The sequence below is a fragment of the Thermobia domestica genome, chromosome 3, assembly GCF_964235325.1.
Source record: "Thermobia domestica chromosome 3, izTheDome1.hap1.1, whole genome shotgun sequence".
NCBI classification, from domain to species: Eukaryota; Metazoa; Arthropoda; class Insecta; order Zygentoma; family Lepismatidae; genus Thermobia; species Thermobia domestica.
The window spans coordinates 180,308,220-180,323,408 of NC_137456.1; the positions used below are offsets into that span (position 1 = coordinate 180,308,220).

Here is a 15,189-nt window from a genome sequence, read left to right on the forward strand (position 1 = left end):
AAATTTCATGCCAATGGCTTTAAGTAAATTATCCAAGGCATTTCATTTACCAGCGACCAAGGGATATTTTCCACACTTTTTTAATACTGCTGCAAATCAAACGTATGTGGGAAAATTACCGGACATCCATTATTATGGTGCAGATGAAATGAAAGTGGATGAACGAGAAAAATTCATGACATGGTACAACGAACACCAGAACGATACGTTTATTTTCCAAGAAGAATTGGTAAACTATTGTGTCCAGGACGTCAACGTACTTCGATTGGCTTGTATATCTTTCATGACCACTTTTGAACAAGAAACTCACGTCAATCCTTTCCTGGAGACTATCACTTTGGCGAGTGCGTGCAATTTAGTATTTCGACGAAATTTCTTAAAACCTAATACTATTAGCATTCTTCCTGCACGAGGATATCGTCACAGAAACAATCAGTCACGGATTGCTTTGCAGTGGCTTGCCTACATGGAGGAAAAAGAGGGTCATTCAATTCAACATGCTGCGAGAGGAAAAGAAGTTTATGTTGCTGGTTTTCATCTGGACGGCTACTACCAAGATCCTGACACTAAAGAGGAACACGTGTATGAGCATGCCGGCTGTTTTTATCATGGCTGTCCTCTATGTGTCCCTACAGGCCGTGATCAGCCCATTTATGAGAACTCCGAAGAAACGATGAACTATCGCTACGAGAGAACACAGCGTAAAATGAAGTTATTACGATCCATGGGATATAAAGTACATGAAATGTGGGAATGTGAATTTCGTCAAGTGTTAAAATCCAATCCAGCATTGGCCTCTTCTTTAAGCACACATCCTTATATTAATAAGACACCATTAAATCCAAGAGACAGCTTCTATGGTGGTCGTGTTAATGCCATTAAATTGTATCACGTCGCAAATGAAAATGAAGGCGAAGAAATAAAATTCTTGGATATCGTTTCCCTGTATCCTTATGTGAATAAATGTGGACGGTATCCAATAGGGCATCCACGAATATATCTACAGGGAGATCCAGAAATGCCCGACATTCAAGATGTCAACGGATTAGTCAAGTTGAAGATTTTGCCTAGCAGAAATGTGTTTCATCCAGTGCTGCCATTTCGTTCAAATAAGAAGTTGTTGTTTCCACTTTGTGCTGCCTGTGCCACAGCATTAAATCAAGATTCTGAATGTACACATTCGGACAGTGAACGAAGTCTAACAGGAACGTGGGTGTCCTATGAAATTCAAAAAGCCATTGAACTTGGGTATCAAGTCATTGAAATTTACGAAATTTGGGATTACGACATCACCGTATATGATCCAGAAACCAAAACTGGTGGATTATTCAGCGAATACATTAACACATTTTTGAAATCTAAGCTGGAAGCTTCTGGTTGGCCTGCCAATTGCGTCACCGAAGAAGAAAAGCAGCAGTATATTCAAGTGGTACAACAACGGGAAGGCATAACTTTAGATGCAGCAAATATAATGACAAATTCAGCACGTCGTAGTCTTGCAAAGCTCTGTTTGAATGCCTTCTGGGGACGACTCGCTATAAGAGACAATTTCAGCCAAACGACCATCATTAACGACCCCAAAGAACTGTATCAGAAATTAACTGCTCCAGATATAAAAGTCAACCAAATTTTACCTGTTAACGATTCGATGTTATACCTTTATTGGCAGTATGAAGATGATGTTCCAGTACAAAATCACAATGCTAATGTTGTCCTTGGAGCATTTACAACGTGTCAAGCTCGTCTGGAACTCTACAAATATTTAGAACTGCTGCAAGAAAGAGTACTATATTTCGATACAGATTCCGTGATATTCACGCAGCGACCATCACAGCCCACAATAGAACCAGAAGTATTTCTTGGTTCAATGTCAAATGAACTTGAATCAATTGGACCAAAAGCATACATTAAAAAATTCGTGTCTGGTGGCCCAAAACAGTACGCCTTGGAAATCTACAACCCCGACACGAAATCAACCAGTTATGTATGCAAAATTCGTGGATTCACACTCAATTATACTGCAAGTCAAAAGTTAAATTTCAATAGTCTGGAGCAAATGATCATAAATCAATCGAGTGAAAAAATCTCCATTAGCACGCCGCACAAAATTTACAGAACCCACGATCATCATCTTGTCACAAAACCTGAAGAAAAGAAGTACAGTTTCAACTATAAAAAACGCCGATTAATACCAGACACATACGAGACATTGCCCTATGGGTATAAAAAAGCCAGAACAGAATAACAGCCATATTTTCCCCTAATCCCACCAACATCACCTCCCAAAGACGGGGCAAAGAATCAACGCAACACGGGACATGCTTCAACGAGGCCACAGCGGAAACAAAACTCAGATGACATCACCTTGCAGAAACCCGTGGAGAAAAAAAAAAGGAATTCAGGTACGTCACATTTGCGTTTCTTTTCTCACCTCACTCTCTCTTGATCAGTTAGTTCGATGTTAATAATCTGTTTTTCTTCTTTCACAGGAAACAAAATAAATATTACCATGTATATTCATATGTTTTATTTTCTCTTTACAGAATTTGTACCCATCACGGACACGTCTTCCTTTGAAGAAAAAAGAAATTCTGTATTCATTTTCACATGCTAAAAATAAATGTACAAAAACATGATTCTGTGTTTTTATTTCACATCCTAAAATCAAATTCTTTTTCCTGTACTGCGATTTCAATTTCTTTTTCTGAATCAGTTTACCGGTAAAATAAATCAATGTTTTACGAAAAAAAAATCAAACTAAATTTTTGTTTCAGAAAATTTTTAGTGTACGAAAAAAAAACTGATTCAGAAAATTTTTGTGTACGAAAAAAAAATGTTTTCAGAAAAATTTTTTGTGTACGAAAACAAAATTCTGTTTCAGAAATTTTTTGTGTGTACAAAACAAAAACTGTTTCAGAAAAATTTTTATGTACAAACAAAATTCTGTTTCAGAAAAATTTTTATGTACAAACAAAATTCTGTTTCAGAAAAATTTTTGTGTGCAAAACAAAAATCAGTTTTCGTCACGAAACTGCTCCGACTAAATGAATCGATTCATTCTGATAGTGTTGGCAACACTGGAAAAATTTCGGTAAGTATCGCTCAGACCCTGAGTTACAGCGAACACAACTAGATTCGAACCAGCAACCTTACATGTCTGATTCATCTCTAAATACAGCCAACTAAACAATAAGATTATGTGTATACGTCAATGCTTTGCACTGAGTCAACAAGGTTTTCTTCAAGGTCAAAGTTGCACACGAAGTAAAAAAGATGACAACGCAGATCTTCTATCTTTCTATATGAAACATAAACCTAGTATAAACTGCTCGCACTGAAATGTGTAATGTAACATAATCTGCTCGTCTTCTTTTCATACGCGAAACTGTTCGCACTGAATGGAGTACGGCGGCTCAGCGCTTCAATCCACAACGAAGTAAGTTCATGTTTCCTCCTATCATTTTTTCATCATCGTTTCAAGGGGACGTTAAACTCAACATTTCTTAAACTAACACAAAAATCGAACTCGGGACCATGACATAGTAATCAACAAACTGAACTTCTCAATGGGCCATGGTGACTCAGCTCTTATTTCTGATGTGTGAGGTCTCTGCTTCAATCCGCAAGCAAGTAAGTTTATGATGTTTTCTCATTTCTCATCATCGTTTCAAGGGAACGTTAACATTTCCTGAAACTAACACCTAGAATCAAACTCGGGACCATTGCATAGTAATCAACACACGTGTACGATGGCTCAGTGCTTGTCTCTACTGTATGAGGTCCCTGCTTCAATCCTCAGTCAAGTAAGTTCATGTTTCGTCCTATCATCTCTCACCGTTTTCGCGGGGACGTTAAATTCAACATTTCCAAGAATCAAACTCGGGACGATTGCAAGGTTCACTCCTAAAGCGGAACAAAATGCCCCCTAAAAGGGAACGAGGTGGACCACCCAAATTTTGTAGTAATATATATTAGGGTCCAGTACTATGATACCAAATGTTTAAATTTGGCAATTTCTAAAACTTAAGGGGGCGGGCCAAGGTACCATTCCCGGGGGTGCACATATGTACTTATGTTTCATAATAGGGAATGGACTCCTATACATGGCCATATAACCATATAAGGTAATAGGATCTCATCCAAGGAAATGAATTAGGTCAAAACCCAAACACGTGGTTGTACTAAAAATTTGGCAATTTTGTACCCCTGGAAGGGAACGAGATAGACCACCGAAATTTTGTAGTAATATATATTAGGGTTCTATACTATTATACCAAATGTTTAAATTGGGCAATTTCCAAAATTTAAGGGGTGGGCCAAGGCACTCCTGCCGGGGTGCACAAATGTACCTATGTCTTACAATAGGAAATAAACACCTGTATACACCCATATAAGGTAATAGGACCTCATCCAAGGGAATAAAATGAGCCAAAAACCCAAACATGTGGTTGTACTAAAAATTTGGCAATTTTGTACCCCTAAAAGGATACGAAGTGGACCACCCAAATTTATAGTAATACATACTAGGGTTCTATACTATTGTACCAAAATGTTTAAATTGGGCAATTTCCAAAATTGAAGGGGTGGGCCAAGGCACTCCTGCCAAATTTAAAGGGGTGCACAAATGTACCTATGTCTTACAATAGGAAATAAACACCTGTATACACCCATATAAGGTAATAGGACCTCATCCAAGGGAATAAAAATGAACCAAAAAAAAACAAACATGTGGTTGTACTAAAATTTTGGCAATTTTGTACCCCTAAAAGGGAACAAGATGGACCACCCAAATTTATAGTAATACATACTAGGGTTCTATACTATAATACCCAATGTTGAAATTGGGCAATTTCCAAAATTGAAGGGGTGGGCCAAGGTACACCTCCCAAAAATTTAAAGGGGTGCATTAATATACCCATGTCTTATGAAAGGTAATGAATCCCTGTATATGCACATATAACCATATAGGATAATAATACCTCATCAAAGGGGATAAATTAGGTCAAAAAAACCCCGAAATTTGAATTTTTTTGTCAATTTTTTTACCCATAAAAGGGAACGACATAGACACCCAATACTGATAGAGGTACATACTGTGGTCCTAGGCTACCACACCCAATTTTTAGATTTGGCAATTTCCAAAATTTAAGGGGTGGTCCTATGTACCCCTGCCAAAATCTAGAGGGGTGGTCCTAAGTACCCCTAGGTCATTGACACGGGCCAGGGACCATGGGTCCTGGGGGGTGGTCCTATGTACCCCTGCCAAATTTTAGGGGGTGGTCCTAGGTACCCCTAGGTCATTGACCCCGGCCAGGGACCATGGGTCCTGAGGCAGGGACCCAGGGGCCAAAAAGTTTCCTAAAGTAACGCAATTACTACTCACGTTCAGCGTAATCAGTTTCCATTCTCAAATAGTTACAGTGAGAGGAATGAAATAATTCACGCACACATTTAGGACTTAGAAAAGTGCCCTGCGAACATGTCGTAGTAAAATCCTGAAGAGTGAAAAGCTCTAGCAGCAGTTGTTAGCAGTTATTAGCTTAACATATAAGACAGTAAATTGAAAAACTGAGAATACGAATATTTTCAGAGAGGACAGTGCGGTCATGCTTCTAATCTATGCCTTTAGTTCCTATACCTACGTTATTTCCCTAGTCAAAATAAAAACTCTTCAAAATTAATCACAATTTCTTATGCAACCATCCCTTCCTTAGAGTACTGCGGGGTCACATACCTGTCACGGCGATATAAAGGCACTTTTGGCGACGAGGATACAACTAATAAAGCGCCATACTGTGTAACGCCATTAGAATCAATTTGACCACACTAACGCGAGAAAAGTAACTGTTCTCAAAAACAGCACAAATTTTCTTGGTTATCTGATAATATTGTACCACGATATATTCCACATACAGGGCGTAAAACATGCCCCCCCATGTAATTTCAAGAAAAGTTTAATGTTTCATTCTAAACGTAGCTTCTTCTGGCATAGCATCCACCCTTCAAGTAACTGCCCCTCCCCTACCACGCTATCTCCTAAATCTGCCCATGACGTAAAGTTGTCTTCCAACTGATATTAAGAGTTTTATTCCAAAATCCAAAGCATCAGTAAAAGTACCCACGCAAGTACGACCCCTCAATTGTTTCAGTAATATCGAAATAATTTTAATCTGAATAAAGTTATACCGAAAAACGTAACATTCAGCCTTATTATAATCTCTGGGTGCACGGTTCCTAATAAGGCAAACTGGCATTTCTGAAGATCTTAAATATTGAACTAAAACCGAACAAAACAGTCCTCAAAAAGGGCCTAAAAGTTCTTAAACCAAACCGAACCATTCTACAAACCGAACCGAACCGAACCGTTTCCAAACCGAACCCAATCGAACTGAACCGGACCGTTCCCAAACCGTACCGAACCGAACTAAACCGTTCCCAAACCGTACCGAACCATTCCGAAACCGAACCGAACCGGTTTGAAGTCCAAACCGATTGATTCGGTTTGAAGTCCAAACCGATTGATTCGGTTTAAACTACAAACCGAACCGAAACCGGTTAACCGGTTCTTGGAACACCATAAGTTTGCGGTGTGCGAACTTGTTCTGTTGGTATACGCACTATTTTTAAGTGGTTATATTTCGCGTATCTTAGGTGCACAAAACTCGGTGCATAGTACACAAAACTCTGCAAAGTGAGTACTAACATCTGACATACTAAGAGATTTGGTCGGCGCTGTACGCATTTGAGATATTGGTATACGCACTATTTTCAAGTGGTTATATTTTGGGTATCTGAAGAGCAGAAAACTCGGGCCGTGGTTCACAAAACTCTAGAGAGTTAGTTTTAATATTTGACATACCAATACATTTGGTCGGTTCTGTATGCACATTGAATATTGGTATACGCACTATTTTCAAGTGGTTATATCTCTGTTATTTAATGTGTACTAAACTTGCCAGATAGTGGACAGAATTGCACGAAATAAATGGTGACGAATGATATGACTTTGACCGGTGTCGGTGGTATGGAAATTCCAGTGCCTGGCATACGCAATATTTTCAAGTGTTTATATATCTGTTATGTGAGGTGCACAAAACTCGGAAGGTGGTGCACAAAATTGCACAAGATAAGTGCTAACGATTGGTGTAACGTTTGCAGGAATCGGTGTTGTCGGAACTCCAGGCCTGGCATACGCACTATTTTCAAGGGACTATATTTTGGTTATTTGAGATGCACATAACTCGGAAAATGATGCACAAAATTGCACAAAATAAATGCTAACGATTGATATACCTTTCTCCGGAATCGATGTTTTCCGAATATCAGGCCTGGCATACGCACTATTTTCAAGGGGCTATATTTCCGTTGTTTGAGGTGCACAAAACTCGAGAAGTGGTGTATAAAACTGCATAAAATAAATGCTAATGATTGATGTAACTTTTGCCCGGAATCGGTGTAATCCGAACTGCAGGGCTACCCTACGCACTATTTTTAAGGGGCTATATCTCCGTTATTTGAGGTGCACAAAACTCGGAAAGAGGTGCACAAAATAAATGCTAACGATTGATGTAACTTTTGCTGGAATCGGTGTTATGCGAACTCCGGTGTCTGGCATACTCAATATTTTCAAGGGGCTTTATCTTTGTTATCTGAGTTGCACAAAACTCGGGAAGTGGTGCACAAAACTGCACAAAACTCGGTCTAGAAATTTATATATGTTTTCCTGATTTTCCGGTTGGACGAACGCACGCCTGGTATGCAGTTGAAAAATTTAATCATGAAAAATATTAGGTTTCTTAAGGTGCGCAAAACTGCACAAAATTTTGGTATAAGTTTTGTTTGAATCGGTTTCTGACGAACTCGAAGTTAACGGACCTACGTAGGCTCTTCTTACAAAAATTTACTTAACTTCTTCGTTTGAATCACTAATGAGGAGCTAAGGGAACCGCATTTTATACTGCTTCAAACAAACTTTTAAAATACTCTTGTATTTTCAGGAATGTTCGAGAAAGTCTCAATGTATTGTTTGCGCCATATAGCGGCTCCGTTTGTTTACTAGTTATTAATTTCTGGGATTTACATTTCTCCTTATTGCGTGAGAGTTTCGAGGGCGCCGTTCGGAGTGTTCAGCAAAAGAACAGTACCCATTGTTAAGGCGCAAGTTACGTCACGATTTAGGCGTAGGAAACAGCTTTTCTTTCGCCTTTGAAATAAACTATCTAAAATTTTACATGCTATTATTATTATTATGTAGTCGTATTCTATTGTTATTAGAAAAGACATTTCATTACAAAACATGTTGCAATGAATTTTGGGTGATTTATTTTAAGAAAATAATTTAAAAAAAAACATTAGTAAGTGGTAAAACACTTTGGATTCCTAAAATTTGTTAATGAAGAAGGCAATGAAATAGTTAATATTTGCTGAAAGTACATTCTTATAATAATAATAATAATAATAATAATAATAATAATAATAATAATAATAATAATAATAATAATAATAATAAAATAAACGTTGTTTTATGTGCAGGGACGGCACTAAGGGTAGGCGGGGCCTTGCCCACCCATCCGCCCAACCCAACAGAAGTAGAATAATGAAGGTGACATCCTGTACTTCCAAAGCAATAGGTATTACTATTGATTGTAATGTAATAGGTTCTAGGACCCTGTTTAACTCTGCAATGAACAATGCTTTTATTTACAAACAATTCCAGATACAGCTGAACGCCAATTTACACTGGAATAAGCAGTCTTCACCCTATAAGTGAACATTTCCTCTCATTTGAGAAAATTGAACCACTTGCATGTCATTATGGATGTGATGTCGATAGTGTAGAAGCTGAAATGAAACTTCTCCCGAAAGTTTTGAAACATTATGAGGAGGAAAAGCAATGCAAAATTACCTCCGTTTCTCAATTTACTGAAGTGATGGATCGTTTCAAAATTGCTTTTCATGAAATTCACAAATTAGCCGTATTTGCTGTCACCATTCTTGTATTAGTGCGTGGAGTTAGCGTAAAAACATTTCACTTCCAGCTACCAGTCTACAATTTTACACAGTTCTTATATGTATACCAAAGAACAGAAAACCGCCGGGAGACACTCGATCCAATATCCAGAACTCGTAAGATGACGTCATCAAAATGGCGGACAGCTTGATTGAAAAAATAAGCCATATCTCCGTTATTTATGGACCGATTTTCTTCAAACTTGGCTCATTTTAAAGGAAATTAAATTCGCAATAAAACATAGTACCAAAATAGTTTCTTTAAAATTAACCGTTTCGGAGTTATTTAAGAATTTAATAAATTAATGAGTTTTTATTGAAGAAAAATACATAATAACTCCGAAACCCTTAGTTTTAGACGAAACACTTAGGTAACGTGTTATAGCCTATTGTTAATTTCATTACCTTTAAGATGAGCTATTAATGAAGAAAACCGGTCCATAAATAACTGAGATATCACATATAACGTGTTAATTACATTATTAAAATGGCGGTCACAACTTCTAACACAGCGACAAATTCACTCAAAATACTTCACTTCCATATACCAGTTCTAAATTTTGCACAGTGTTTATATACATAATAAATAATTTTAAAATACCTGGGAGACACTTGATTTAACACGCTGAACTCCTATGTTGACGTCATCAAAATGGCCGCCGGGATTAAAAACATAGATTTTCTTAAATACACTTAACTCCGTTACCATTCATTTTATTGAGTCTTCCAATTGTTCCATTTGAAAGAGCATGAAATAAGCTACAAAATTTTATTCGATTTTAAATAGTTTATGACGATGACAACGTGGAAGGAGGTAAAAACAATGTTTTAAAATGGGACATTTCTGTTATTATAAGAGGCGTTAACTCAAGTAAACACATTACATCCATTGCAATGTTGCATGCTTGTATGATTTTTTTATACTTTTATACTTTTAATACTTTCCTCCATATATATACTTTTAATACTTTCGTCGTTGCGCAACGCTGCAACACTAACATTAGCCGCCACTGATGTGCACATCTCTTTTCCGTAATTGGCACATTTACGTAATTTTTCTCGCCTGATGCATTGGGTTATATTAGTTAATCGTACCCAAATCAATTTTTTAGTTGTACTCAAAGTAGACTCTGAATACCAAAAAGTACACCTTCCTTACTGAAATGCTAGTATGACACTAACTAGTCGGTGACTAACTATTGATTAACGAATTCTCTCTGAATACCACCCATAGCTACTTTCCATAAGACATTTCAATGCTAAATTCGTTCCTGCTTTTTTCATCTTACGCAAAATGTATGAAAGAAGATTCAGGCTGAAGGTTTCCAGGTATTATTTATTTATTTAATATACAACACAACAGGCTTAATGCCCAATTATACTGTTGTGTACATACAGTAAATGTTACATACATAAAATTCTTAAATGTTTCTACAGAAAAGTTCTTGTTTCACATATGATGGGAACCTATTTTCTGATAAACTAAATACATCCACTTTATCAAGCTTAGTTACAATGTCATTATATAACGTACACAGCCTTCATATAGGGGATTTAAGTACATTACATCTGGCTTTCGCACAATGCAGAGTCGTTCTCAAACATGACTAGTATCATACTAAAGAGTTCGACTAACATGTTTCTTGCAGTAGTAAGGTCTTTAGTATAATCATACATCAAAACGAGTCTACATAATGGGGCGTTTACACTTAGTCGATTTGCGTTCGATTCAGTTGAATTGACGTCACTTTCAACTTAATAGACCTTGTAAACGGGACTTCAATTTAATCGCTTGTTGATCGAAGGCGACTAATCGACTGGCAACTGAATTGAAAGACGTTCTATTTTCTTCTGCTATAACACCGCAAATTGTACCAATTACTGCTTGCTTGGACATCATTAAAATTGCCAGTCGATTTCGGATCGACCAGAGGAGAGCGAGTCAACAAGCAGCATTCAATTTCGGTTGAAACAATTGAACACATCCATCGATCTGATTCGGCCTAGTTGCTTCGATTTAGTCGCAAATGCAACGAGTCGATTTAGCCGTGCTACTAAATCGACCAAGTGTAACCGCCCCATAAGGCGGATTTTGATTTTTAGTGATTTTGACTTGACTATCAAGTCAGGATTGCAACTTTATTTCGTTTATTATTTATTCCAGTTGATAGCACAGACGAAAATTTGAACGGCACAATCCTGCACATACGATTGACACTACTTCATATACTTCTTATCAAATGGCTATTTTATTTTTAAATGCATAACATATTTATTTTGCCCGACTCAGCACACATTGGGCTGATTCAAGAAAACTCAGAATAGAATAGAATATTTTTATTGTCGTTGTTGCAATAGACAACGTCAAGAGAGTATACAAAATATATACATTGAATATATACAGGTACATAACTAGTCACTTTTTATTTTTTCGGTGATTTCATGTACTTACTCAGGTCAACCCCGAACTGAACTCTCAATGCGAAAATGCTTTTAGTTTTCGAAAATAGGCATGGCATTAAAATCGATTTTTGCATGGCAAAGGCTGGTACGGGATAAAGCCCCATGTCCAATGGTTTTTAAACTTTTATTTTAGTGGTGTTCTGGTGGGAAACGTAATAACTGTTAGCTACTTGGCTTGGCAACAATGCTGAATTGATCTACTTCTTGAGCTTAGCGTGTATACTCTAGGCAGAAATTAGAGGAGGACTCGAATATTTTTTTTAAAAAATAGTATATTTATCTAAAAGGCAGCAATGGTAGGTATTTTAGTATGCGAATCTGCAATTTTTATAGTTCATATTATTATTATGGAAAAGTGTTTTGCATAGACATAAAACATTGTCTGTAATGTAGCACACGTGTAAAAATTCCTTACTTGGACCACAGTGGGATATCAATATACACAAAATTACGGGAAGGTTCTAAAACACCGGTCCCTCCATATAGATTAGTAGTTTAATATGTAGTTCACACAGTATTGTTGAGCGAGCGCTAGCGAATTAATGCGGGTTAGATCCCTGCAGATCAACGTTTTCTGTTTTTATTACAGTTAAATGGGAAGAGAGACCTGAGTTCTAGAACCTTGCCGAAAGTAATCAGTGTGGTAGAATAGCGTTCTAGAACCTCTCTCGAGTTGATTCTTTAAGAACTCAGGTTCTTTAAGAACTTAGGAACTGAACGTATTCTAAGTGTTAGCCATTTACTGAAGCGGAAGGCAGAAGAATACAAGAAAGCGAAGAAGGTGGAAATAATCGGCGGGAATGTTCTGTTCGTGTTAGCAATGGACGTTTGCGATGGATGTATTGCTAGTATACGGTTCTATTACAAAGAATTGTGAGATAAAGGGCGTAATATTATTAAGTTTTTGTAGCGTCATAGCATGTTGAAACGTAAAATAAACTGTGCAAAGTGTGGAGAGGGACTAAAAATCCAGAAGAGAGGCATTACATACACTTTTTTACTGTCGTAAAGGTAAGAAAGGAAGACAGTGTAACAAACATGTATCAGCTGTGAAAGGTACATTTTTTTTTTTTTTTTTTTTTTTGAAGGAACTAAGTTAACTGTAGAGAAAACTTTGGCATTTGTAATGCAATGGTACATTTTACCATATCCAACATATGAAATTGTAGAAAATGAACTGGATATAACCTCATCACCTGTTACTGACTGGAACTCGTGTGTATGGACTGGGTATTTCGAAACTCGCAGGTATGTATTTTTCCACCATAGTCGTTTATTCGTATGCCCTCCGTCGCTAACGCGCCTGCTCCCTGTGGACGCTCCGCTTGGGTCCTGCTGCGCTCCTGCTCTGAGTCGCTTAGATGGCATTCGTGCTTTTAGTGGCTACCTAGCACAAGTTGGTCCCTGGTTTATCCATTAGCTCCTCATTTAATGCGTGCTCTACAAGAAGAAACCGGAGATTGTAATAATTGTGTGAAAATTTTACATCAGCCTAAAACGTGGCCAAAAATAAAAATCGAATGTTACTATCTGATTATTTTTAAGCATCAGGTTCACTACAGTAACAATTGGTCTCCTAAACTCCACCCATGGAAACGGCCAGCCGTTTATACCAGAGCTAGTATTGGAAGTCAAATTGAACCTACTTTTGTGTATCTCGTAATGCCTATTGCGCGGGAGAAATATAGCGCGAGCTTCATATGAAATAGTTCATTGTATACTCTTCCGATCTATTCAAATCAAAATGGACGTTGTTTCGGGAGGTATGTAAAGGATTTCAAAACCAGATATTATTTATACGCTAGTTATTATACATTTATTTTCATTAATGTTTGTATCAAAAAATGTCTGAAATTATTTCAAAGTGAATAAAAACCTGAACTCAAAAGTTATATATGACGCCCCATTCCGCTAAATTTTGTATCAGCGCAAAATCTATGATCAATTTACTAAAAGAGTGTGGTAAAAACAGCTGCGCCTTTCTTTGTACGTTGCGATTGAATAAAAGGTTGCAGTTAAAGAATATTTAAGTATTTGGTTAATGTTAAACTAAAAGTAAAAAACAGCTAAAATTATTATAAAATAAGTGAAAATGATGTTTACAAGATACATGCAAATAAGATAGTGAAAGGCATCAAATAAAAAAGGGGAAAAAATACTTCAGTATAACATAGAAAAGGATAATCGATGTATGCATATTTTTGTTTCCATTATTTTATAATTCATAGAAATATATACAATAAATTGAATTGAATAAAGGTAAATAATTTAGTAATACAAAAAGTGATTATTTGACAATATGAATTATATTTATTTTAGGTCCAAAAGATGAAATCATCCAATTATATATTTAAAAAAAGTTTTCATGAAACATGATTTGAAAAGCGATCTACAAACCATAATTGAAAATTAGGAACATCACCTCTCTTCGAGGAGTGGTCGTTGTATTAAAATATGTGACGATATGAAGACAGGTATCGCATCTTTATTTTATAGAATGAGGGACAAATATCAAGAGCGCAATAGAAAGGATAAGCGAGTTCTCTCTTACAAGAATAATGAATGGCTAAGTGTTATGTTATGGTTTTGTGTACATCGTAATACAGCTAAGACATCAAGGAAACATAAAGATTGTCCACCTTCCTCGGAATTTTTATCTTTGAGCGAATGTTCAAAGCGAAGAACTGAAGAAATTCGCAATAATAATGACTTTAAAGCATGTGCTTACGCTAAGCAAACGAGCATTCGTCCTTCCGGAAAATTGAGTGCTTCAAAAGTTGTCAAAGATCTTTTATCTTCAAGTCTATCGAGAGCAGAGAAATATATGAAGGCTGTGACATCAATGTCTTCACACACGGACGTGTATACCAATGAAGAAGTGCAAGCTCTTTTTCTTGGCATGGGAATATCAAGAAGAAAGTACCTAACGCTGGAAAACAGGGCACTGGCAAAATATGTGTCAATGTATTAATTTGATTCGCCATATTGGATCCTCCACGTTCAATTTTTCCATTTTGTTATCAAATTTGTATTCAGTTATGTGAAAACCGCTAGTATACAATTTTTGTTACCTTATTCTACCTTTTCTCAAAATATGATCTGTCATTTTGAAGTTTTCAATTTGGATATCAAATTCATGATCAGTGAGGTAAAAATCTACATCATGTCCATTTTTGTTCACTTTGAAAGAAATTTTGAATTTTGGTCACGTTTTTAGCATTTCGTACCACTATGCGCCCGCGCAAACCGTACACAGCAGGGAAGAGAGCACAGCACAACCTATAACAAAACAGAACAAACAGCACTGACACACCACGCCTACAAACACACAACCACATGACGTCACACCCAATTCCATACAAGAAAATCGAAAGTACCACGTACCAGAGAAATCACATTCTAAAGACTATTCACATCAACAACCAAATCACTGAATCAAAGAATCAAATGAACGATGAAATGCCTATAGTAAAGACTTGCTTGGAACTATTTTGCTAAGATTAGTAGAGTTTAATTTCACGTGCGTAAGGGCACCAACTGGAGCGTCTCTGTACACATGCAGTCGTGTTCATTTCATAATATAAATGATACTTTCTCACAATCGTAATATAGTTCCCTCCTTGCCAATTAGTTCCATGTGTATAACCGCTTATGAAGAAAAATAAACACTACTTCCGTCTCTTCTTACATATTATCAAGCGCGCAAACGAGCAAATT

At 36.8% G+C, this 15,189-nt stretch overlaps 1 long non-coding RNA gene across 1 annotated transcript in view; it reads left to right on the top strand.

Moving 5' to 3' along the window:
* The first annotated feature begins 11,609 nt into the window (after positions 1-11,609).
* LOC145680893 (uncharacterized) overlaps positions 11,610-15,189 on the top strand; it is a 29,709-nt gene continuing 26,129 nt past the window's right edge. The window contains exon 1 of the long non-coding RNA XR_014130692.1: positions 11,610-11,768. This is a non-coding gene — a long non-coding RNA (uncharacterized LOC145680893). The remainder of the gene's footprint in view (positions 11,769-15,189) is intronic.